General features: G+C 43.0%; 1 protein-coding gene across 3 annotated transcripts in view; it reads left to right on the top strand.

Annotated features, from left to right (window-relative positions):
- Positions 1-1,928: 1,928 nt before the first annotated feature.
- The window catches only part of Rai2 (retinoic acid induced 2), a 68,910-nt gene continuing 44,343 nt past the window's right edge, over positions 1,929-26,495 (top strand). The window contains exons 1-2 of one of the 3 annotated variants that reach the window (XM_060374463.1): positions 1,929-2,332; positions 2,767-2,921. The gene's annotated coding sequence lies outside the window, so the exon portion shown is untranslated. Of the gene's footprint in view, positions 2,333-2,460; positions 2,922-26,495 lie in introns of those variants that run through there. The other 2 variants (XM_060374462.1, XM_021664314.2) reach the window with 2 other exon arrangements.

Below are 26,495 nucleotides of genomic sequence, written 5' to 3'. Positions count from 1 at the left end.
GAAGCCAACAAAAGAAACAGGCTAGTAATTGCTTTGCAGGATATATGTCAAGTCTCTACCTTATACACACTCTCCCCCACAGCACACACAAAACCTTTATGAGTCTTTTATCCATGAACCATGAACTTTTTCAATTACAATTACCCAGCTGTGTCTTTAGTTGTATTCAAGCCAGGTTCTGGCAACTGAGACTTCACATGAACTCTGAACAAAGTAAGTCCTCAGCTAAATGACTGAAGACATGTTCATAGGCAAATATTTCCTCAGGTACTGTGTACTCTAGAGTGATTTAAACTCCCAGATCCTATCTGAAAAAAAGCAGGAAGACGTATGTGCTGTTGGTAATCATTATTATCCACTCTCAAAATTTGGTTATATATCTTTCTGTCTCTGTAGCAACTGACTTTTCATTAAATGAACTTTCTTTTTTAATTTATTTAGTTTTTTTTATTAATTGCAGTTTATTCACTTTGTATCCCATCTGTAGCCCCCTCCCTCATCCTCTCCCAATCACACCCTCCCTCCCTCCCTCATCTCCTCTCTGCCCTTCTCTAAGTCCACCAATATGGATAGTCCTCCTCCCCTTCGATCTGATCCTAGTCTATCAAGTCTCATCAGGAGTGGCTGCATTGTCTTCCTCTGTGGCCTGGTAAGGCTACTCCCCCCTCAGGGGGAGGTGATCAAAGATCAGGCCACTGAGTTCATGTCAGAGACAATTCCTGTAAATGAACTCTTTCAGAAAAGGAAAATATAGTATGAAGTGTGGGTACTACCAGGGTGATTTCCACTGCTACTGCATTGTTCATGAGGTCACAGTATTTTGGGGTACATACAGAAATAACCTAAACATTTAAAATCAGTACAAGATATTTTAGCTGAAACTGGATACACGTTATTCATCTTCACACAAATGCAATTCTAACTAACTATATATATATATATATATATTAATATATCTATATATTAATAGAAATCCACAAAATGAGCACAGAAGTCATAATTTGGCCCTGGATAATATCACATTAAGTTTGCATCATCTCATGGTTAAAAGGGAGGTTTCCAAATGCCAGCACATATTAGTTATGTGCAGGTGGATAAGGTGAGAGCTCTCTTAAGTATTTTGTGTTCTTGTGGTCACCCCAAATTCTATTAGAGAAAAGCCATGATTAATATCCACGCCGTTCCGGCTTGAAGGGGCTTGAGTGTACAAAGAACTGTAAGATTCATCCTGTTCTCTGATCTGCTTAAAGGATCTCTGTCTATACCATTCTCTCTCAAATACTGTCATTCTGTTCTGATTAATAGAAAAAAAAAAAAACTCTACATCTTTGAGGATTATTAAACCAATGCATTTGCCTCCTTTGCCTTCTCAAAAGATTTTAAAAAGATTTACACTTAAAAGAATTTTGTTGACCAGTAAAACCATTGATTTGTACTATATGCTTTTAGGTCAGCAACCAAGTATTCATCATGTTTGTAACTCCAGCTCTTACATAGCCCAGCGTCTGGCAAACACTAGGTACATAATAAATGTTACATTAATATGTGAATCACATCTTGATTGGAAATGATACTCTGTTTCGGGACTAATTTTGTCTTTGCTAATGCCCTGCCTTGCCAGTGCCATCTCTGACCTCGACCTCCATCTCCTGGGGCACATTAGAGTGGTAGCCGCTCCTTCCTAATGCCCCTGTTTCCATCAGCCACACAGTTTCCTTTGCAGGGCTCTGCACTTCTTTCCATCCTAAGGTCTAGAATGGTCCCAGCTCTCCTGGAACAGCAGGGCCCCCACTCCTCAGGGCCTTGCCAATACGAACACGCTGCACTCGCCTTCAAGCTCGCTTGCGGACGCGGGCGCGCGCGCGCGCACACACACACACACACACACTCACACACACACACACACACACACACACACGCACGCACACCTTGCTTCCAGCTCCCCAGCTTCTGTCACCCCGCACCGCCCACAACCACGCCCTCCCTGTGGGCGAGATCACCTGTCCCTCCTCTGCCGCCTCCTTCGCGGGTACCCTTTCGGCCACCCCCTCCCGCTCTCCTTGCTCCGCCACCTCCTCCAAGCCCTCCCCTTCCCCGCCTCCTCCCACCCCTTGGTGTATATAGTAAAAGGCCAGGCGCTGCACGCAGACACACACTCTCCGGGACACAGGCACGCACCCAACCCGCAGCAACGGCAACTACAGCAGCTCGGTGACAGTGACCACAGAGGCTCCCACCGCTGTGCACCCCCTTCAGGCTGCCGGCGGCGAGGAGAGTTCCCACACCAGAGACCACCCCGCGGCTTCCTGGAGGCGGCGGCCCCGATCGTGAGGTAGCGGCTGCCGCACCCTGGTGCGGGTAGGGGTCACCGCCGCCCTCCCGAGGCGGACCTGCTACCGGGACGCAGGGGGCGCGCCAAGCTGGGCGCGCCTGGCGGGGCCCGGAGTCCGGGGAGGGGCCTGCCTGCTCCTGGGGGCAGGACGGCGCCCGGAGGCCGGGGCCAACGGGGAGGGCGGGGACGGGGACGCCGGCCGAGACTACCAGTAGTGCAGTCCGCCCAGGCCAGGCTCCTGCTGGCCTGCGCCACGCACTGGCCGGCCCGGCCAGGGATAGTCTAGAAGGCAGCGCCGGCCAGTGGGGCGGGGGCCCCGAAGTAGGTTTCAGGCCACCACCCGCGCTGGCAGTAGGCACAGAGGGTACCGCGCAGCGCGCTCCGTGCCTGGGCACCTCACTGGGCTTGTCTCGGTATCTGCTATGCTGCCCCAGCCAGGAAAACCCGGCGACTTCCAGGCCCTTCGAAAGATGGATTCTGTTGACGTATCTGGCGGCCCTGGCGAGCAGGGTGGAAAGTTGGGTTTTGCCAGATCGTACTGGGATCCTCTTTGTGCTGCTCTGCAAGTCCCGCATCCCGCTGCACCAGGGTGAGTGCGTGTCGGCGCCCCGGGACCCCGGTGCCCCACAGTGCCCAGACCCAGGGTAGCCACACCAGCCCCAGCTTTCTGCCATGTTAGGCACCAAGCAGCGTTCTCACTGCATATATATATATATATATATATATATATATATATATATATATTTTTTTTTTTTGCGTACGTTTCAGTGGCGTCTTTTGATGCGGAGGGAGTTATTGCCTCCCTGCGAATTGGCTTTTTTCGGGGTTGGGGTTGTGTCTTCTTGTGTGTTTGCTTGTTTGCCATTTAAACCCCGACTATTGTTCAGGATAAGCTCCGCCTGGGTGGGGAAATGGCATCCCATCACAGTTGTTGGCGAGGGGTCGAAATGTTGCCAAACAGCTGCTGCTTTGTGTTTCACTATCCGAAGTCCGCGGAGCAGGTTTGGGGCACGACGGATGGGTGGAGAGACAGATAGGGCATTGAAGGAAGAAGGCGGCTTTAGGAAGAGCGACTTGTCACCCACCCCATGGCACTCAGTCAGCCTCCCTTCTGGCTGCCAAACTTTTATGAATATTTATCTTGTGGAAGAGAGAAGCCTAATGAATTTAGTCCGTTTTTAAAAGGAGGCAGTCCAGCTTTCACAATGGTTTGGGAACTTAAATCAATGAGAAAGGGAGGGGAGGAGGCAAAGGCAGTGACACCATAGCGGGAATGGGGATGTGGCTGCTTCTAAAGAGTCAGGTAGAGAAGTGGGTAGGGGTGGGAAGGGGCGCAGCGCCTGGTGTCCGTGTTCCTACAACTATTGGTAGCTCTTACCTGTATACCACCCACTCCTGTGCCCTGGCCTCTAGGCTGCCTGGACCTGGCAATGGGCTTGAGAGGCGGCTTGCAGCAGGCAGGCAGCGAGAGGGCCAGCCTCCCTCATCTGGCGTTTTTAAGGATGTGTAAATATTTTGCTGAGGATAAGTGACATCAACAGAATGATATTCTGCAGAGCCCGGGTGTGCAGCGATAATAAATAGATACAGCCAAACAAAGTTTTGATAACCGCATATTCTCATGGCTTGCTCTGTTTCTTTGGTCTTTGTTTTGTTGGTTTAGCATTATCTTGCGTCCTCTGGTGTGATCCCTTTATTTAGCCAATTCTTGGAAGCTTCTCTTTGGAACCCAGAGAAAATCAGCCAGCAGGGAGAAAACAGTTCTTAGCCTCTCCTGCACCAGGCACGATTTTCATTGCTTTCCCAGGGCCTCTTTTCCATCGTTTTCTAGCTGTCTTTCCTTCTCGGCTTTTGAATTATTGCAATTGTGTGCTGGTAGACCAAGAGACTTCAGCTAACTTTGAAAACGTGCTGTGGCAGAGCCTTTGTTATAGTGGTATACCGGGGGAGAGTAGAGAGGATAGTGGGCAAAGAGCCCCTCCCTAGGGTGGTACTATGGGGGTAGGTGGCACCCACCCCCTGAGGGTTTTTTTTTTTTAATATTTTCTCCCAAAGGGGAAACGTGGGAAGCTGTGCTACTTTCAGAAGCAAGGATGGGTCCGAAGGCACAGAATTATAAGCCAGAAGCCTGATAGCATCCCAGTTTCTCTGACCTTTAGAAGCTACTACCCAATTTCAGACAGCTCCACCCCCTCCCCACAGACAAAACAGTATTCTGCAAATGTCTATTCCCTTCTCAGCCTGACAGATGTCAACTGGGTGCGTGCACAAGGTGGCTCTGGCACTTTGAGCCAAGTCACACTGAAACATGTGGGACAGGGAGGTGCTGACTGTTTTGGCACTGACTCAGGGGATCATTCAGCCTACCTAAGGGGGCTCCTTTATTATTCAAAGAATCCAAGACCACCCGCAGGGAGGTTTGGGCCAGGAAAACCAGCTCAACTCAGGAGCAAATGAGAAAATGCTTTCCCAGGTGGTGCCAGTTGCTTGCTTGAGAGCAGGTTGATGGGCACTTAGGCAAGACGTATAAAATCAACTACAACATTTTTTATCCAGCCACACACATGGTGTGCACAGAAGCCACCGGGAGAAAATAGCAAGTGTCTATTCTCTGGCTCCTCCTCTTAGATTAGTGGGGAGGAAGGAAGTGGAGATAAATACATTGGAAGGGAAGCTGATATTTGTTCTTGCTCTGTCTGCCAGGCACTGGCTATGTAGCAAATCTTCTCAGTGACCGTGGGACCCCTGTGAAACATTATTTAACAGATAATCCTCAGGGACATTGTCAGTGCTGATCTGAATCTAGACTTTGGTGGTTATGATTTAATGCAACAATATCCCTCTCTCCCCCTGCTCAAAGCTCCTTATTTCTTTCTCCCAAATTCCAGAGTCCTCAATCAATACCTCCTTCATAAAATATGGCACCTAATTAGTGCGGTGCCCGGGGGAGGCACCACCAGTGGAGGCAGCCTCTTCATCTGTGATGCACATACATGTGGAGACCAAACTGGACCCTAACTACTTCAGATGGTGCTCTCTCATTTAAGAGCCCCCCAAACCTACCGTTGAGTAGATAAATGAAAGTTGAGTGACCAAATGATGGAGTCGATGGAGTGAATAGTGGTGGAAAGGGAACCATAAATCATTGTCAAGGGAGACAGAGCAGGAGAAATCCAGAAGTTTGTAGGTCTGATGGGGACTCGTAGTTTTTAGTGTCCTGTCCCAGTTTGAGGCCCATTCTGACAGGCCTGGTTTAATCTTTACAACACCTGTGTGAGACTGTGAGACTAGATTATTAATTTCATTATGCAGATGGGAGAACTGAGGTGCTCAAAGGTCCATAGTGAGACTAAATAGGAGGTGAGAGAGTTTTGATTCTTATTCTCTCTCAAATACTAAATAAATATAATAAAGGTATTTATTTGCTATGCAATTTCCTGGATTTCCTTCCAATCAGATGATAACCAATCAGATGACCCCAGAAATTCCCGAGCCACCCAAGAGCCAGGATTTGAATCCATAAGTGAGGGACTTCAGAGTGCCTCCTCTCTGATCAAAATAAGAGGAGGACCTCAAAGAATGAGGCTTTCTATGAGAGGAAAGATGGCTAATTGCACTTTTCCCATGCACAAAAGCCTGTGTAGGCTTCTGAATTAAGCTTGATTTGGGGATCAGGGTGACACCCTTGCTGTAGAGTTGGAAGCTCTTTGTCTTTGGAGAATGCCTCTGATTGCCACTTCTCCCTCCCACCTGATCATCCGCCTGGGTGCCCATCATCTCATTCTTTCTGCACTCATGGCCTCTCCTTTGTGACTCACAATTTTTGATGAGCCTCTTGAGTCTACTGCTCCTCTGTCCTTTGATGGCAGCTGGTAAGAAAGGCATTTTGGCAGCAACATTAGTACTTCCTGATTTCACACATGACCCTTCTCTTTCTTGCCAAGAACACACAAAAAACACATATGCATGCACAGGCACAGACACAGGAACATGTAATTTGATCATGCTTCTGTATCTGAATCACCAAATTAAATTGCTAACCCACAATTGTATTGGAAGATGTACTTGGCTTTGGTGATTTTCTGTCACAGCCCCTTCCTTGAACAAACTAGAACAGTTAATGTGGAGGTAGCTCAACCAGCAGCTGCCTAGAGCAATGCTCGTGGTACTTACTGCTTCCCCCACAGCTGTGGAGCTGCCCCTGCAATATACACATGATCTGTTTTAGTTTGTTTGGGCTGCTGTAACCAAACTGGCTAAACTACATGCCTTTGAGCAATGGAAATTTATTACAGTTCCAGAGACTGGGTGAATCTAGGATCAGTTTGCAATCAAACTCTATCTGATGGAGGGCCTTTCAAAATTCATAGCTACTGACTTCTCACTGGGTTGTCCCATGACAAAAGGCACAAGTGAATTCTCTGGATGTTTCTCTCTGTTTCTGTCCCTCTCTCTCTGCCTCTATCTGTCTGTCTGTCTCTCTGTCTGTGTCTTTGTGTCTATCTGTCAGTCTCTTCTCGCCCAGCCCCTCCCTCCCCCCCTACCCACCCAGTGCTAGGGACTGAATCAGGGCCTTGTGTGTGTTAGGAAAGTGTTTTGTGTTAGGAAAGTGTTCTACCACTGATCCACATCTTCTGGCCTTTGGGGTCTCTTTTATAAAGGCACTAATCCCTTTGATGAGGGTTCTGCTCTCATGATCTGATCATTTCTTAGAGCCTCCCACCCCATCCCTTGATCCCATTACCTTGGGGATTAAGATTTTGACAAATGAATTTCTCGAGGGTGGCAAATCTTCAGATCATGCCTCTTTTCTGTGGATTTCTTAAATGCCTATGTTAATCTCCACTGGGCTTCTAGAACATTCCAGTTCTCTTAGTTTCAATTGCTATTGTTATCATCAGCTTTAACAATTCCACCCTTATGAGAATTATGAAGCACATCCTTTTCATGCCTGTCACTCCCATTCTGACAGCTTTTTAGCTTTTTACTTCAACACTAATAGAAAACTTAATAGTCATGGAAATATTCCATACAAATACTGTGCCATACAAAAGCCATTGTTACATATGGCTATGGACTGCTAGAAAACTATGCTGTATATATGCCCTGGATTTCTAAGCATTAAAAAAAAAAAAGAATGCAAAGAGGTTCAGTCACCTTTTGAAATTATATTGTGATGTTTTGAAATGATATTTTGGATACACTGGTAAAATTATATAGCATTAAAGTTAATATTGCTTTTAATTTTTAATTTTAATTTTTTAATGTGACTCCTAGTACATTCTAGATTGCTTATCTATTTCTATCAGACACCAGTGCTCTGGAGCAGGCTACCTTCAAAAAAAAATGTAATGTCATAGAACCTGAAATATGCTGGGGATTGGGAAGCTAAACACCTCTGTCTCTGTGACAGATGGAAGGCCTGTGCTGACTCAGTATGCACAATGGCTGACATTAAGACGATCGTGATCTTCAGAAACTTAGGTGGCATTCTGGGAATTTCCCAGTAGGCATGCCTGTAATCCTGTTCTGAGAAGTGTGGGCTGCAAAAACTGCTGCAGAAATCAAGTCAGGGTAGGGGGCTTAAAGACTAGACTAGCTTGAACAAAATGGTCTTTTCCATTTCTTTTGCCCTCACTCCTCCAGAACACCAAGTCTATACGCTCATCCTTTGGAGATGATTTCTTTCACACCACTGATTTCTTTCACACTTGCCCCAGTAACAATTTAAAATAATATCTTTCTCAGGGATTTGTGTTTGGAAAATAATGTGCCAAGTAGATACCATCATCCCAAGAGTGGGTGATTTGGAGCTAAAGAAAAAAAAAAAAAAAGATCCACACACTCCACTCCATCATTTTCTGACAGCTTCATGCAAGCAACAACAAAGACATACAGTTTCTGGAAGGAACACAGAATGATTCCAAAGAAACCCAATATCACACACCCAAAGAGCACCACACATAAGGCTACCTGAGGAAAGAAACCCCAGGGATGGGACGATTTCAGCTGGCACTGTGGAATCATCTCAGCCGTGGCCATGCATTCCTGGGCCCTTCCCTGGGTGCTAGGCAAGGCATGAATAGATGGGAGAGGGATAGAATAATGAACTTACTAGTGTGGTGATTTATAGGTCAGGCTCCGTGGCTCTGGTTCCTGAGGGCGCTGCCCCTACAGACAACCCTAGGCTGACCTCCTCAGGCTCCTGGAAGGAGCTGCTTTTGTTTCCCATGTCAGAAGCAGACTGTTTACTGGAGCACAGGAAGAATCCAACATTCTGGCAAAAAAAATAATTCATTAACAGCCAGGGTATTACCAGTTCCCTGGAAAAACTCCTCCAGCTGCACTAGAGCAACTGTTCTTTTTCAGTAACAGAGTGAGCCTTGCTGGCAGCCAAGACTGGGTGTATTGGGGGCGTTTTTGGTTGTCGATGTTATTTTTGCCTTTGTATATATGGCCACTTCAGCCTTATAATTCAGAGACAGAAACAGAGGTCTGGGAGTGTCTAAATGACGTATCTGTCAGCCTACCTGTCTTTACAGATCCCACTTTGCAAATCTAAGCTGACTTGAAGAGCATAGGCTCCCCCCCCCCCAAATCATTCCCCACCTCCCAAACTGGAGGCACTGAAGACCCACATAGAATGTTCTAGAAATAAAGAAATCCCAAGGAATCACGGCACCCGCTCTTACAATGCATTGAAAACAAACTGACTGAAAGGTCCTCTTTCACCTTCCCACCCCCACACACACCAGACAGAACTTCCTATCTTGGCTGTATGGGATTCTTTTGCTTACTATTAATTGGTACAGTGAGCCAAAGCATGTTATTTTATCATCCCAGTTTTGAGGGCATTTGGAGATCCAGGCAAGCATAACCAAGAGAATGGGCTGCATGTTCTGTTCACTAAAGAGTGACTGAAGCTCTATGAATAAAATGAAGTGATTTTTGGAAGCTTATTATGCTCTGGAAAGTTCTGCTTTTAAGAAAGAGTTTTGTCTATTTGTTTATTTTTGATGCCTCATGCTCAGAAGGGTGTACCCAGCTAGAAAAAACATCAGAAAGAATGGCATTTCCTTGTTTCAGTTGTTTAAAACGAAACAACCCTAATTGCAGTTTAAGTGAGACACAATATATTGATTTTGGTTTTATATGGAACATAAGTAGACAATCATTTTATTTTATGAGATACTGATTTCCATCTGTTTAGACTGCTGAAATATGCATTTTAAATGCCCCATTGTCATGGTATTTCTTTACTGTTCCAAGATACTGGTTGAGATTTTTTTTCATGTATGTGGAAAAACAGTGAAAATATGTCCTGAGTGAACACATATATAAACTAACCTTATTATTTTGAAGAAAGTAAAATATTTCCCTTATGATGGCTGCTAAGATTATGTGTGTTAAAAGCTAAGCATTATTGGCTTTATCTGGAGTAGTTTCTCCATATTGGACCTTTTGACATTTGGGGACAGGCCAGTCTTTGTTGTGGGAGACTGTTGTGTGTACTGTAGGGTGTTCAGAAATCTTCCTGACATCTATTCACCAGAGACCAGTAGCATCACCCCTTCCCCTATCCTGAACCTGGCCAAATGGCCCATTTGTGACAAAATCACTGCAGTTGAGAAACACTGGTTTAGAGCAATATTTAATAAGTAATTTGTGCTTTTCAGAAGATTCAATTTGAAATAATCAAAGATACAATAGCCTTCCTCAGAATTATATATATATATATATGCATATAAATCATGGGGGTGACTAAGCTGTTGGAAGTGGGTCATGTGCCTGATTTTTAAGTGTGGAAGGATCTATAAGATTTCTAAGCAATGCATTTTCTTTTCTTTTTCTTTTCCTTTCTTTTCTTTTTCTTAACTTTTTAAGGTAGACAATTGAATAAGTCATAGGTTAATTGTAGGGCATGTTGTGGGAACTCGAAACCTTTCTGCCTAAGAGAACAGGCTTATTATCCCTAATATATATATATATTAGGGATATATATATTATATGCATTCCTGGGCCCTTCCCTGGGTGCTAGGCAAGGCATGAATAGATGGGAGAGGGATAGAATAATGAACTTACGAGTGTGGTGATTTATAGGTTTATATATAGGTATATATACCTATATATAAATCACACACTCGTAAGTATATATATATACCGGATTCCATGTTTTCCGTAAAAGCCTCTAAACAGTTTCTCCCCCCACCACTACCTCCACTGTTCTTTTTTCTGTAGCAGCTTAAGTCAGAGCCAATGGACTTAGCCCTTTAGTGGATTTAGGGGCACTCTGCTCCTAGCAGACCCATCTGAGACTTCAGCATCCCTTTTGCCCATCACTTCATTCTTGTGTTTTCTAGTACCCTTGAGGACAGAAGCTAGTGGTGGGAAGGTGATGCATATGCTGCATTTTTTATGCCTTCACACTGAGGTGCCCCTAACCCTCACAGGTTTATTTCTGTGCAGCAACACCTTTATTTGGGAAACTCTTCCAGGAAAAAGATGTCAGTAGAGGTCCCTTGGGTAGCTGGAAGACAGGACAAATCATCACCAGGACAAACTCTGAGCCACGTTTTTTTTTTTTTTTCCGGTGGTCCCTTGAAAGACTAGAAAGAGGAGTCATGCATGTTCCAGAAAAGTATTGTGGAGGTAATCCATGTCTTACCTATCTTTGGAAAGGGAAAGACAGAGATGTGAATCCTTCTGTGCACAAGGACAATCTTCCCAGCTTTCTCTGGCTATCCCGGTTTCTCAGAGTGGAAGGAGTACGCAGGATGCTTGGAGACAGGCAGGTGTTCAGTAAGGAAATCAGTGGGGGATGGTGCATTTCATAGCCACTTCAATCTTGCTGATCTTTTCCACAGAGTATCTGTGGTATTCAGAGAGTTATATACAGAAGGACTCTCTGACAGGCTTAACCAGCGCTGGAGGATGGAAAGGTGAGCCTTCAGTGACTTGCCAAGGCAGCAGTGTTCCTTCCTTGATGAGTTCTAGCCTCGATTAAATAGTGTCTTGAGTCTTTGTTGTCAGAAAAAGAAAAGCAATAAGCTGGTAGTGATTCACAATGTTCTGGACACAGGCAGATAAATAATTGATTTGTAGCAGGTGACACTTGGTCATTCTGAGTTACCACGCTCTTGCAGATCAGGGCGATGGTTGCAACTGTGGGAGAGGAAGCACGATCATAAATTTGGGCTTTGGAGGCTGGTGGTATGGTACAGGGACCACTGGGGCCACTGGTGTGTGCTGCAGAAGCAAACAGACAGGTCTGAGTGGTATGTTGTTCCTCAAAATAATGGCAATAAAAATGGCTGTGAAAAACATTTAGACACTTGTCATGAAAATGCAAACAGTCTTCCTGATATAGGAAAAGACTAAATAAACTCTATTGCAACTGTATTAAGTAGAAACAGATTTGAAAATAGCGGGTTTTTTTTTTTAAAGCACTTATTTATAGCAGGTTGGGCAAAGGCTGCCACTATCTTTTGTGACTCCGGAAGAGTGTTTTCCAGATGGTCCTTGATGTTTTTCTCTTTATTAAGCTTAGCTGAACATGCCTCACTTGGGAAGGGTCATAGGAACCTGTGTTATTTATTTATTTTTTTTCAGATCACAGAAAACATTGATTGGCTAACAAATCAGTGGATGGGAATAGGCTGAACTTGTGCTGATGAATTCCCTTTTGTATTTTATAAGTGTCAAGGACTCTCAAAGTGTGGCACTCTTTTAACTATATATACCAGGGCTTTGAAGACTGTACAGGGCTATATTTCCTATACATTTGCATTTAATTCTTTTCTAAGACAATGTTCTCCTCTTTGCTAAAACTCAGCAACATTATGTTTTCTTTCCAACATCTAAGAAATGCATGGATACATTTTAGATTGAGCAATTAGCTCTGGATGCAATTTCTCTTCATGAAAAACAAATTCCACTAACCCTTCACACTGAATAGGAAATCATTGAATGTGAAAATACCAGGGTGAGATCATTTGTCTTAAGATCTTTTGTGGTTTATCACTTGAGTTCTTTTTTTTTTAATTTTAAGAAGAGAAACAGGATTATTCTCTGCCCTTCCAGATGAGACACACCCAGGGCAGGAGCTGTCTAGCCATTTTTCTTAGTGTTAAAAATCTCTTTATGATGGATCAAGCTATCTTTAGCTTAAAAAAAAATCAAAAGTTATGCAATTGTTCTGTTGTCTGATTTTGTGTATATATGTATTTGTGTGTATGAGTGGGTGTTCGAATGCATATGGGCATGTGTGTTATTGTCCTCACATGTGTATGTGGAGACCAGAAGACAACCTGGGATGTTGTTCCTCAGGTACCATCCACTTTGGTTTTTGACACATACTCTCTTATTGACTTGTACTAACCAATCGAGTTAGGCTGGCTGTACAGTGCGCCTTAGGGATACTTCCCCTGTATTCACCAACTCAGCACTGGGATCACAAGTGCACTCCACCATGCTTTGCTTCTTTAGAATGTGGCTTCTGGGGAGCACAGTGAAGTCATTGTGTACAGGTCCTTTACTGACTCAACTCCTTCTCCAGCCTTTAGGGCACATTTTAAAACAGTTGTATTTTATGATTTAATTATATGTAAGTGTGTGGGTGTGTGCATGTAAGGGAATGTGCCTACAGAAGCCAGAGGCATTGGATCCCCTAGATCCGGAGTTACGGGCAATGTAGGCTGCTTCATGTGGGTGCTGGAAACTGAACTCTGGTCCTCTATAAGAGCAGTACTCTCTCTTAACCACTGAGCCATCTCTCCAGCCCCCATCCTTCTTAGAAAACCATGTCGCTTATCCCACAATATTAAGAAGACTGGGATTCTCCCCAGGAGGCAGTAGAACAGGAAAAGTAACCCTTTTAAAAACTTCCTAAACTGGGAAGGAAAAAGAAAACCAAATAAAACACGAGCAAGGGTCCTGGGGCTGCTGTTGAACGTCCATTATTCAATTCTCCTGATCTCTGACCCATAAATATCTGGTTCTGCTTAAAATCGATGTGAAAGATGAAGTTACTTCTTCAGATGAATTTGAGGACACAGTTGGCCCACCACACATTGATATCTGAGCACGAAGCTTTCACCCTTATCTTTGGTTTCTAAATGCCAAAATTGCTGCCAGTTCCCATGGGCTTAAATGTCCTTCACCTTCTCTGCCCACCACTGCTATGTATACAAACTTCAAAAGCATACCCCCTAGCCTGACCCTAGCCTCTGCCCTGCTCTGACTGATTTGTGCTTGCTCTCTTAACTGCTCTTCCATGGGCCTGCGGCCACCTCCTTTTGCTAAAGAGCTTCTCAGGTAGCATCATCCTAGCTGAAGGACGTGGTCCTGGGGAGTTAAAAGAACACTGCACGCATGAAATTCTCACTTCATTTTCTTAACCCCTTCTCCTTCCTCATGCATTCTTGCCTGCAATCATGTGTCCTGATGGTTATCTCCACGTTGTACAATTAGTCTTGGCTGGGATATATTTAGCAACATATACAAGTCAGGGTGGTAAGGGTTAACATGAAGGTCTCAAGAATTCTTGAGCATATGTCTAAGTTGAAAGAAACTCCTTAAGTCCTACGTTTAACTTAACTACATTTATTGTTCCAGGGGCTGTGGAGTTTAGTGACAAAGAAAGGCGGAAAGATGGACAGGCATAGAAAGAGGGGAAGGGAGAAAGGCAGAGAGGGAGATGGACAAAGAGGAAGAGGTGGAAGAATAAGAGGAGAAAGAAGAGAACAAAACAATGAGTGAAGAAAAAAGAAAAGCCCCTCACCAAAGGAGGCATTCTGGCTTCAAGAATGACTAACTGCAAATCTCTCATTCCTCTAAGTTAGGATGCATCTTCTTCCTCCTGCTAGCAAGAAGTAAATACTGCTTTAGCACAGCACTCTTGCCTTGTCCTGTCAATAACAGCTGCTTACACAAGCTCTGAAATTTGTGATAGAAGTGCTGAAGCTAAAGCCCACCTTAAGCAGTGTAGTTTGTCAATTTCTTTAGGAAATATCTCCAATGATTACTCAGAAAATCATAAGAGCAGTGGTATTCCAGTCACCTACCAAATTCCTGCTATGAGTTGGACAGTCGTACCAAGTAATTTCCATGTTATATCATTTTGCATGCATATTTGAACCCCATTTCACAGAAGAGTGCTCAGGATTCAGAGGGGATTAGTAATAGGCACAATTAGTAATCTACCACTCACATACAGTAGAGCTTAGATCTCAGGACATACACTCAATAGAACTTGCTTCAGCGATGGAAGGACCCTGCACTGTTCATTCTAGTGGTGGTTAACGATGAACACTAGAAAGGTGGCTAATGTGATCGAGGCCTGAAGTGTTAATTCTCCTCACCTCATGTGGCTAGGAGCAACTGCACTGGACAATGCAATCCTGCAAGGTACTGATTCCATGGCCATATTCTACCTCTCTGCTTTCTGCTTTCTGCTTTATGTACCACGTTGAGTCTTCCTCCCTCCCGGTCAAAAAGAATCTATCCTTTCCTGGGATACCAGTGTGCTCTTGTTTTGCTTCTTTTCTTCCTTCCTTCCTTCCTTCCTTCCTTCCTTTCTTTCTTTCTTTTTCTTTCTCTCTTTCTTTTGTTTTTTTTTTTAAAGATTTTATTTTATTTTTATGAGTGCTCTATCTGCATGTATTCCTGCATGCCAGAAGAATGTATCAGAACCCGGTATAGATGGTTGTGAGCCACCATACGGTTGCTGGGAATTGAACTCAGGATCTCTGGAAGAGCAGACAAAGCTCTTAATGGCTGAGCCATGTCTCCAGTCATGTCCCCCACCCCCATGCTGCAGATAGCATTAGTCTCTAACTCAGAGCAGCTGAGAGAAGCTTCCTTCCTGCTGTTGTGCTAGGAAGCTGACCCCTCAACCAGCCTCACCTTTGTTTGGGTAGCAGCTGAATTTGGTGACTCTCGTTTATAACTGTTTTAGAAAGCATTGGTTTTACTGTGGGCAGTTGGGGAGGAGGGGTTGCATGTTGTGGAAAGCCAGGCACAGGATGGAGGAAGAGACAAGGTCTCTAGGAATTGTCTGACTACCCTGGTGAGTGAGGGCACACCTTGCCAGAGTGGCCCATTTGCTTTCCCATCTGCTGCTGTCTTCAATCAAATGGGGACAGAATAGTTAGCTAGAAAAGTGAAGTGACAGACAATGAAAATGGGTTCTCCCTTCCTCCTTATTACTTCCCCCTAATGTCAGTCTGTCTATTTTGGAGGACAAAAGCTACAAGACCCATGGCTGAAAAGGCGATGTGGCCTGTGCCGACCCTTTAGCAACAGTATTTTGAATAGTATTTGTTTGAAAAATATTAAGGCTTTTTGTTTAGAAACAACAGGTGGAAAGAAACAGCTACAGTTTCTTATAAAAGTAGGGGCTAAGACATTTTTCTTAAGGACTAATGCAGTAATGTGCAGTCATCTTCTTTTTCTAAGTATGTACAAATCTGTTGTTTTATTTTTTTTCCTTTCTAAGAGAATCTATGCTTAGTTTCTTTTCTCTCTGTGTCTTGCCCTCTGTTTTCTCCTTTCTTTTTTGATTTTGGTTTTTCTGTTTTGGTAGCAGAAATCATGTGTCATTCCTGTGGCTTGGTCTCATACCAACATTCATTTTCTTGAGCCAGGGCACACTTCCTAAAGCCCATTTGAATCATAATCTCTGACAATCTAGCCTTTTCTGGCTCCTGGCACTGTACCAATAGCATCTAGATACAGATAGTGAGTCCCCAAGGCCTCCTTTCCATTGTCAAAGGGTGTCTGTCCCCATTAATTGATGGTAAAATGTGAAATCCATATGCTTTTGAGTACTTCCATCTTTCTATCACTTAATTCTGTGCTTCCTACCTATAAATAGCCTCAGCCAATGAGGGCACACCTATGGCTCGCACAGTCTGGTCCTCTCTAATCTTTGTCATTCACACAGGTTGAACCCACCTTCCTTTAGTGAACACCATCTGCTTTCAGCTCCCTCATAGGATTTAGAGCATGCAGTTCATCACCTTTCATCCACATGGGACTTTTCTGTGCTTGCTTCAAATTCACTGCTTACCTCATCTTTTCTATGGAGGACCTTCTTAATTTTCACTTTCCAACACTTCTGAAGCTAGAAGTGACAGACTCCACATTTGCTAAATCCAAGGTGGACTGAAAGCCCCTGACGAGAATCTAATACATGGGCTCCTGCTGAAATGATACTTTACTTTGTTGGAAACATATTTCTTTTTGTGGTTAAAGGAACCAAGATGTCCAAAGGGTAGCTTCAGAACCATACAAAGAAAAGATGGCCCGGCGCAGATCATAATAGTTCTTGTTAGTGTTGATTAAGAACTTGGACTTCATTCTGAGTAATTTCAAGGAGTCTAATGACACTAACTTATGTATTTGATCTTTCTTGTGTTAGGGAATGAAGCAAGGTGAAGGCTGGGGAAGGTGTGTGTGTGTGTGTGTGTGTGTGTGTGTGTGTGTAAGTGTGTAAGAAAAGTGGTTCAAGAAGGGAGATAAAAAATAATAGAAGCATACTGGAGACATGGCTCAGCCATTAAGAGCTTTGTCTGCTCTTCCAGAGATCCTGAGTTCAATTCCCAGCAACCGTATGGTGGCTCACAACCATCTATACCTGGTTCTGATACATTCTTCTGGCATGCAGGAATACATGCAGATAGAGCACTCATAAAAATAAAATAAAATCTTTAAAAAAAAAAACAAAAGAAAGAGAGAAAGAAAAAGAAAGAAAGGAAGGAAGGAAGGAAGGAAGGAAGGAAGGAAGGAAGGAAGGAAGGAAAGAAGCAAAATAATGACCCAAAGTGGTGGGGTGAGGGTTGAATCCAGAAAACATTTAATAGGCTAACTCTGGTCTTGGGAATAGCTGGGGACTAGAGTAAACTCACAACATCCTGGCTTTTCCTCTTGTGGGCTTTTTGTTGGGCTAGGGCACTCAAAAGAGAGATAGTGTGTAACAGTACAACACCATCTTCCCTTTGCAGTCAGGAGTAATGGAAACTTAGTCTTAGATTATTGGTCATAAAATCTTGGGGTGACCTAAGTCATACTTCAAGCCCCTAGTTCTGAATAAAATACAATAAAAATAAATAAAACAAATTATTGGGTCATAAGACTCTTATCAGAGTAGTCTGTCTGGGTCGTAACCAAATTGGACAACCACAGACATAACCAACAGGACCTGTCCTTGGCAGCCTCAAACAGACTTTACAAATACAGACCTTTTTCAGTAGGTCGGCCTCTTTAAAAGTGAAAGCATGTAAATGATCTTGCTGGTTCAGGCTTTGAACAGGCCCAGCTAATAAGAGGGAGTTGGCTGGTGGCCTACTACTAGCATGACTGGCCATCTGTCCTATTTTTTCCCTCCGATTGAGAAAGGTTCCTAGGACACAAGACTTGCAGTTTCAAAATCCAGACAGTCACAAGCAGACCAGGATGAGTGGCCTGTCCCCCCACCCATTTCCAAGGGAAGCATTTGCAACATGGACAGCTGAACGGAGTGGGGTCCAAGGAATTGAGGCCGTTCAGCCTGGGAATTTGGCATAGGGGATACCACCACAAAGCAGAAAAGGAGTTTGGGCATAGGAAAGGCAGAAACATATCCCAAGCCCTTTCATATATCTTCTTGGTTCCAAATGAAATGCTCCTCTTGGAACAGGAGCCTGAAAACTCCATTCTGTTTCCCCAGAAACTAGACCCCTTGTTGTTACCCTGCCCTTCTGAGGCCTTGTTTGGACATTTCAGGTGAATTTCAGGTTGAGTAAACAAATCCTTTTGGTCCTACCAGAATCTATGACTTGGAGATTTTTAAAGGACATAGGAATATTTGAAGTTGGACCCTGAGTAAGAAAAACAGTTTTATCATATAGTATGTTTCTACATCTTTGGAATTGTTCTTAGAAAAGACTTATTTTTATAGGAGCACCAAAAAGCATTCATCATCATCAACATTCAACCATTCAGACCTTTATTTCTGAAGTGAATGTAGCTCTCCATTATTCATAACTCCTCTGAAATCAAATTACAATTTTGAAGTCTTCAAAAGCTTCCCTTCTTTACTCCATCATAACTGTTTCTCTTGCAAAATGAATCTCAGTTAAAAAAAAAAAAACAATACATATTGTAAGTTGTAGGAAGAGGGGAACATAGGAAGCTAATAAAAGGGATTTTTCTCTCTTTGAGGCCCAGTATACTCCCTCAAATACATTTAGAACAGAGGAAAAAATACTGGAAGAAAGGAGTATCATATACTCCAATACATGGTACAATTTTTGTGTGCATCAATTAAATAACAACAACAACAACAACATCAAAAACCGAAAAGTAAAATTTAAAAATACATCAGGAAGAAGCAACACACTCATCTTAGAATACCAGTTCATTCTTCTTGTGCCATCTGAACCTTCCACAGTAGGAATAAATGGGGAAGGTGCTCTAGGAACAATTTAGTTTAAAGAAATAAAAAAAAAGGGGGGGGATGAGGGAATAGGAAAAGGTGCAGGGAAAGGAAGAATAAGATTCTTCTGTTCACGTGCCTCAGATAGCAAAGAGGTGATGAAAGTGCCAGTGGGACTTGAGTCTTTGGAAAGACACAATCCTTTAGGGCACTACAATGGCCTAAAATGAGCTTCTGGGTAACAATGTGTTTTCTCATTTATCTGTGTTCTTCCTTCCGTATCACTCTGTAAGGAATGGACATTAGTCAGGACAAAATTACCTACAGCGTATTTTGCCCCAGGCATAAAGGACACAGGGTGTGAAACCTTAAATAATAACGTCAGCATTTTACGAAAGTTTTCTGGTTCACAAATAATTTGAAGAGGTCAAAAGTTTTAAGTAGTAGGGCAATACAGCTCACTCCTTCATGGGTGACACTTCATTTTGAAAATATTGGCTCTAGAGACAGGAAAAACCCTCAAAATGATCCATCCTGATTTTTTATTTTCAGGATTTGTTTAAAGTCTTGAGAGATACACACAGGAAAACAAACAAACAAACATATATCACTAAGTCAACAGCTTGAAGAAGTTCCACAATGAGAATACTAGTGTCACTAGCACCCCAGTGGAGACAAGGGCTGTACCACCCTCCAGAATTGCTTTGTGTCCTCTTCATCATTCTTGCCAACAGTAGCTGTGCTCTAACTGCTTAGATTAGCTATGTCAAACACAAAGAATCTTTTTTGATCGTTCATTGTGAAGTTCATGGCAATGTCTCCCATCATAGTCCTGGCTTTTCCTGGAACTCACTATATAGCTCAGACAACTCGCAGACTTGTGGAAGTTCCCTTGCCTCGGTATCTCTGGTGCTGGATTTATAGGCATGAGCTATCATGCCCAGCTGAGAATGTTCAAATTATAATTGGGGGCATGAGTACTAATGGGAAGTAAAGGCCTTATGATTTCTTAAAAAGAGGTGGAGAGGAAAGACATTTTGCAATGGTTTATTTTCTGGGGCCGCTCTGAATTAGAGCTAGTAAACTACAAGTTTCCAAACTGGGCTCTTGCTGATATAGGATTTGGGGGTGAATGGTCTCTGATGCCTGGGATTACAAGTGGGCTGTAAGCTACCTACCTGCTCTTGGCAGCACCTCTTTCAGTGGCAGCCACCAAGCTTTCTTTATCTGCCTTATCAAAGTCACTCTCAGATCTTTCAAGGCCACATGGCCAGAAGCACTGACACAGGACAACAAAATGGCCGATGGTGGCCCAAATGTATTGACATTTTCAAAAGCAAGGCCAGGCCCAACCACTAAAATTGCGGATCTGATGAGGACATTTTTCTCCAACTTCCAAATGGGATTATGATTGATTAATTTCACACCCTCACAGGTCTCGTCATATCGTCATATTTCTCGATGTGCTTTCTGCTCCTTTTTCTCTTTGCTACGGGAGGCGAACAGCACAGAGGCAGGAATAAAGCAATGGAACATACATCGTAACGTGTCTGGAGCAGCATCAGAAAAGGACTTATTTGTTCTCCTGGGTTGCTGAGTGCTGAGTGATTGAATGCTCGCCAAGCTGTCAGTTTTATGAAACAAATTCCCTAACCCCGTTGGCCCAGAGCTTTGCTCAGTCTGAAATGGAAAAGAAATAACTTTTAATAGAAAACTCATTGCTAAAATCTAAGATAAGATTTCAGAGTTACTTTCCTCCTAAGGATAAAATGAAATTTTGAAGCAAGCATTTAATGGCAGAGAGAAGGACAGGCTACTAGGAAACTTTTTTTTTTTTATGTTCTTGGTTAACACACTGTTAATAAAAATATTTAGACTTTTGTGATGCATAATACATTTTTATTACTAGTGAGCTGGCCTGTTTGTATACACAGATGTTTCCTGTGGTCTTTCTATCCTAGCTGCTATTTGTTCTATAACAGTATTTCAAGCAGGAAACAGAATCTAGGTCCCTCACAGACTCTGTTGGTTTGAGCGAGGGTATTTTCATTTCTAGGTATAATACTTTAAGGAAGTAGGGTGGGAATCTCTTTTTATTCAAGGGGATGGAAAACGCTTTCATAAAAAGCAAATGCAAGGAATGCGGTATATGGAGACACTAGACAGCTCGCCTTTGAGATGAAAGCTGACTGATTCATCCAGGCTCGTTCATTGCCGAGGGCGGCGTGGCTTTTCTGTCTCCGTTCTCACTCTGTCAGAGCCGCCATGAGTAATGCCTGCCCTTTCCTCCAAACCCTCAGTGTGTTCAGCTGGGTTTCAGAGCCTTTCCACAGCATTGTCCTCCCAGAGCCGTGGCTTCCATTCCAGCTCCAAGAACGCTGTGGCAACGCAGCTCACCAGTTTAGTTTCTTTGCTGGAGCAGCATCAGAAAAGGAGGGAATAAATTAGAATAAAATGTACAGGCGGTTGTGCAAAGGAAGTAAAATGAGGTTTTACACATCAGCACTTCAAAAACAAAGAGGTGACTCTGTCTTAATTGAAAAATGGCAGAATCCCCTAAAGAAAAGCCAGGCTCCTCCTGCAGCTACCCTTGTGGTTGAGAATTCTGAAATGATCAGGCAGCGTGTTCAAATAAGATATCATTCAGTGTGACTACACAAGAGACACATCACCCTGTGTGGCTGACCTGCCAATGACTGCCTACATACCAGGAAAGAAAAGGATGGAACCCAAGGATGTCTCCTTCTCTGTTTCTTTGCAGTTCTAGTCTCTTTACCCTCTCACTATTTTTTATGATTATAAGATTAAGATATACTTTTTAAAGGTTAAATACAGAAAGAGGATAGGAGGAGAATATCACTCGTAATCCTGCCACCAAAAAATTGTCTCTATCAATTTTTGTTTGTTTGTTTTATGTCCTTGGAGTCTTTTTCCCCACACACATATATCCTTTACCTTCTCCCGGAGTTTGAAAAGTATATCCTACAGTTCAAATCTCCTTGTAATTAAATGGATGTACTTCAAAATTCTGCTCACACACATTTTCCTAATCATAGGCATGAAGATGCAGCTGTACCTGGTCTATTGCCTCTACTGTGTGACCAAAATATTTAACAAATGAATTCCCCCTCTTCTATTGCCAACACCTCAATATTGTCAACTGTCAAATTCCTCGGTGCTTTGAACAGCGCCTGGCACCTAGCAGTTTCTTAGTAAAAACTGTTGAATTAACGGATGGATAATGACTGTGTGTGTTCACATTACTCCCAGGGTGTACACATTGTCCCCCGAGGCTGACCTCTTCGAACCATCTTTTCCCTCTTCTCCACAGTAGTCAGGTTAAGCTGGAGCTATCTCTTACCAGACTGGTTCTGCTTCCTCTTCTTTTCTATGTCAGAAAGTAGTAAAAGGAGGTAAAGGCCCAGTTTTTGGAGGTGGACAGATCAAACTCTCAGATCAGTACCTAAGGGAACAAGTGTCTCTCTCTCTGGACCTCGATGATGCCTCTATTCAGCAGGCAGTGGTGGTGCCTGACTGGCAGAATGACTGACAAGTACGCACAATGCCTGGTTTTACAGGAAGGATACAACATCTAAAGCTACCAGTATTTTGCCTACTTTCTTTCTAATGTGGGCATAAATAGAGAGTTCTGGAGACCCTAGAGCATTGCCTTTCTGTCAACATGCCCACTCATTTAATCCAGTGAACATGTGAAGATTCCTGGTGACCAAATTTGTTTCTCCGTGACAAATCAATCACAGAAACAGCAGTGAACTGAAGGTGCTTTCTAATAATCTGTTTATTGGCCTTCTGCTGTGATTGCACATGCTTCCTCCACAGCAAGACATCAGCTACATTGCGTCTGTGTTGTCTTACAGGTTAGTGAATGTGCCTTTCATCATGATGTCCTCAGTCTGGGACCAGCAGTGTCTGTTTCTAAAGAATTAGTCAATGTATACTCATTCGGCAGGTAAATGAAATGTATCATATTATACACATCTTTTCCTGATTTCAACTACCCATATGGACTTTGTGGGATTTCCTAAATAAAAAGAAAAAAGAAAACTAAAAGCAATCAAAGCTTTTATCTTGAGCCCTTGAATCTATAATGTAAGCCTCTGACACACAGTATTGTTTCTGCCAAGTACTGGCTTAAGGGGGATATGACACCTGCTCTTAGTTTTGATGATTAAGTCCACAGATACTGGGTAACATATAAAGTTCTTTTGAGGGAGAGGTGGCAACGTGTGCACAGTAGTTTCTTGTTTACACTTTTAGCTTGAATTATATACAGGCTGGCATCTCTTTCGTACAAAATCTGATGAGCTGGCATCTTTTTTGACAGCATCTCAAATCTTGTGAAAGTCAGAGTTGGGGGCTCGCATTATTTTTTTAGGCTCATTTCAGATAGTTGTGGGACAACCTTGATAATAGAGTCTTTAAAAGATGTTTTCTTGGCGTCCTTCAGTAATAATAATAATAATAGTAATAATAATAATCAGTAAAGAGCCAATGTTTTCAGAGCAAAGGGCTCCTTATGTTATGAGCTTTTCTGAGACTGGCCACAAATAAACACACAGTCACTGAGATAGCTTTCCTCCCTAATTCACAGTGGCAGTGATTGCTAGTTTGTACAAAGCATATTTTGTACATCTTTTGTGCATATATCAAGAATTGCTATAGCAGTAATAATCCTTTCACAAGTTCTGCAAAGGCTGAACTGGGTACACAGATATGAAGCAAGTTTTCTACTGGTAATAGCCGTATGATGGAGAGGGAGGGAGGAAGGAGAGTGCCTCATTTTACAGCTGTAGATACAATGCAAGTGCTGAGTATTGCCCACCAGATTAGCACAGAGAAGTGGAACTGAAGAGGCTCTTTGATGAGGCTTGCTAACAACGGAAGAAAGGAAAACATTTTGTCACATTCCCATGGGGCACTGCTAGTAAATAGTGGTACCCATGGTTGAATCTTCTTCCTGGCTTCAGAGTACAGTTGCCCCTGAGAACAAATAATCAAAGATATTTAAAAATTGATGGGGGGAAGAAAGGAAAGGAAAAAAAGGGGAGGGGAACGCCTGTAATCCTAATATACAGGGAGGAAGAGGCAGGAGGATCTTAGTGAGTTCAAGGCCAGCCTGGTCTACAAAGTGAGTCCAGGACAGCCAAAGCTACACAGAGAAGCCCTTTCTTGAAAAACCAAAACCAAACAAACAAGCAAACAAAAAAAACCAAACAAAACAAAAATCAAAACAACAAAAAATGGGTGGGAAGCCTGTGAGGAACCCTTAGAATAAATGCTTTAGCTCCTTCCTTCCTTCCTTCCTTCCTTCCTTCCTTCCTTCCTTCCTTCCTTCCTTCCTTCCTTCCTTCTTTTCTTCTTCCCTCACTCACTGTTCTTTCTTGAGATAAAAGTCTCTCTCAGCCCAAGATATTCTTGAACTCACTATGTAAACAAATGTGACTTTGTACTCCCAATCTTCCTGCCTCCGCTTCCCAAGTGATGAGATTGTAGATGGTGACATCATGTCAAACTCTTTTCTTGCATCCTTTTGAAAGAGAGTCTCACCAAGTTCTCCAGGCTAGCCTGGAACTCAATGATAATCCTGCCTTAGCAATCTGAGTCCTGTACCTATAGACATGTGCCAGCAATCCTGGCATTTATCTTATATTTCTGATCGGAGAAAGTAATATTTTTTTGTTTTAAATAATCTCTTTGTTTTAAATAGTTTCCTATGTTAAGATTAACCAATCTGTGTCACCTTTGCTAACACTGGGTAATATTCTGTGTGATAACCAGTATGTCTTGATTGACATTTAGGTTGTTTCTAATCCTCCTAATGTAAAAGAGCTGTGGCAAAGTGTTTGTATGTATATCTTTGGGGTAGATGCTTAAAAGAGAAATTGTAAAGTGTGGTTTCTGTTGCTGTGACAAAGCATTCTCACCAAAATCAACTTGGAGGAGGAAAGAGTTTATTTAGCTTATAAGTTATAGATGGCAGCCAAGGCAAGAACTCGGGGCAGGAGCTTAAAGCAGTCTCATGGAGGAATGCTGCTTACTGGCTTGATCCCAGAGCTTGCTCAGCTACTTTTTTTATATAGCCCCAAAGGAACTACCCACAGTAGGCTGGACCCTCCCACACCAAGTACCAATTAAGAAAATGTCCTACAGACATGCTCATGATCAAGGCAGTTCTTAGGTTGAGGTTCCTTGTTCCCAGGTAGGTCAAGTTGATAATAAAGCTAACTAGAACATTGTGGATACTCAGAGAGATATATTTCACTACTTTCCATGTGTAAAGATCTATTTATTCAGAAGAACCAGATAGTCAACAGTTGTGGAAATAGAATCAATGGCTTTAGTTCTCCAAGATACAGTAACTAAAAACACTGGAAGAAAGGGTTTCTGGAATATGTGAAGACTGCAGCTATGTTCCAAGCCCACAGTATAGAATAAGAGTGATGAGGCACAGACATCCCAAAGGGACAGAATGGCACTTTCCAGATATTGGCTGGCTTCTCTGCATACTTCTGGCAATCTGGCCACCATTGTCTGGAAGGTCAAGGCTGAACTGGGTACACAGATATGAAGCAAGTTTTCTACTGGTAATAGCCATAGGATGGAGAAGGAGGGAGGAGAGTGCCTAGTCTAGCTGCCACTGCAAGGTTGTAGCATGCTCACTCCGCTGAAGAAAGCATAAATCCAACATTTCTGGACAGATTTCATGGTTGGTAGATAGCTCCAAGCAGAGATATGGGCCCAGCTGTGTGTGCTCTGAGGTGTCCTGGTCCATGAGGGTTATTCTAGGAATTATGATGATGGTGATGATAATGATAATGACAGTGGTCATGGTTACAGAGAGAGGAAGGAGATTATTACTCAGACAATAACAGCTCAGAGTGGACCCTGAGAAGGGCAGGGCTTGTCTATGTGATGCATAATTAAGTAAGTTAGTAAGTACGTACGTAAATAATAGGTAAGTGTGCGTATGTGTGTGTATGTGCGTATGCATGTGTGTGCACGTGAGCACTCACGAGCCATGAACAAGGGCTATACATCTGAATGTTCTGTGTCCTGTGTGTGTCCTGTGCACAGCGCTGTGTGTGCCCATTTAAGGTGTGCTGCAGTGGTAGAACTGAGAATATATGTAACGATGTAGGCTGCTGTGGAGCGTGGGGTAGAATGTCTGAGGATGAAAAGATATATGAACATGTGTCTGGTTTTGAAGGGGAGGAGATTCGATCTCCTATGCCACTGTGGTGCCTATGAAGTATGTGTTCATCTCGAAGATGTTATGTTTCTTCTGTCTTTACTGTTGCCTGTGGGGAAAAAAAAAGATGCCAGCTTCATCCAGGAGAACCGTCTTAATCCAGGTTCTTCCTCAGAAGGCCAGGTTACAGAGAGGGAAATAGAGCATCCTCCAGAGTGACCTGATTTTACCTGATCATTCTTTTACTTTATCATCTCATTTTATTCCCGTGTTAAGATGTACTTAACAAATAAAATAAGGTGGGATTTGGTGGTAATCTAACCCAGGCCTTTGCATATGGTAGGCAATTATTCTACCACTTGAGTACACAAACATCAAAAACTGAGGGCTTGTGTATGCTTTCATTTTCACCCATCTAACCATCCCCCAAATCAAAACAGAGTCTAGGTCCAGGACTCCCCCAAGCTTCCCTGAACCCACTCTTGCCAAGATCTTGTGAAAGCAAACTATATTTTGACTTCTCTCTCCCTGAATTAGTT

The sequence above is a fragment of the Meriones unguiculatus genome, chromosome X, assembly GCF_030254825.1.
Source record: "Meriones unguiculatus strain TT.TT164.6M chromosome X, Bangor_MerUng_6.1, whole genome shotgun sequence".
Lineage (NCBI taxonomy): Eukaryota > Metazoa > Chordata > Mammalia > Rodentia > Muridae > Meriones > Meriones unguiculatus.
Note: the sequence above shows the minus strand (reverse complement) of the source record. Positions and strands in the feature narration are given on the sequence as shown.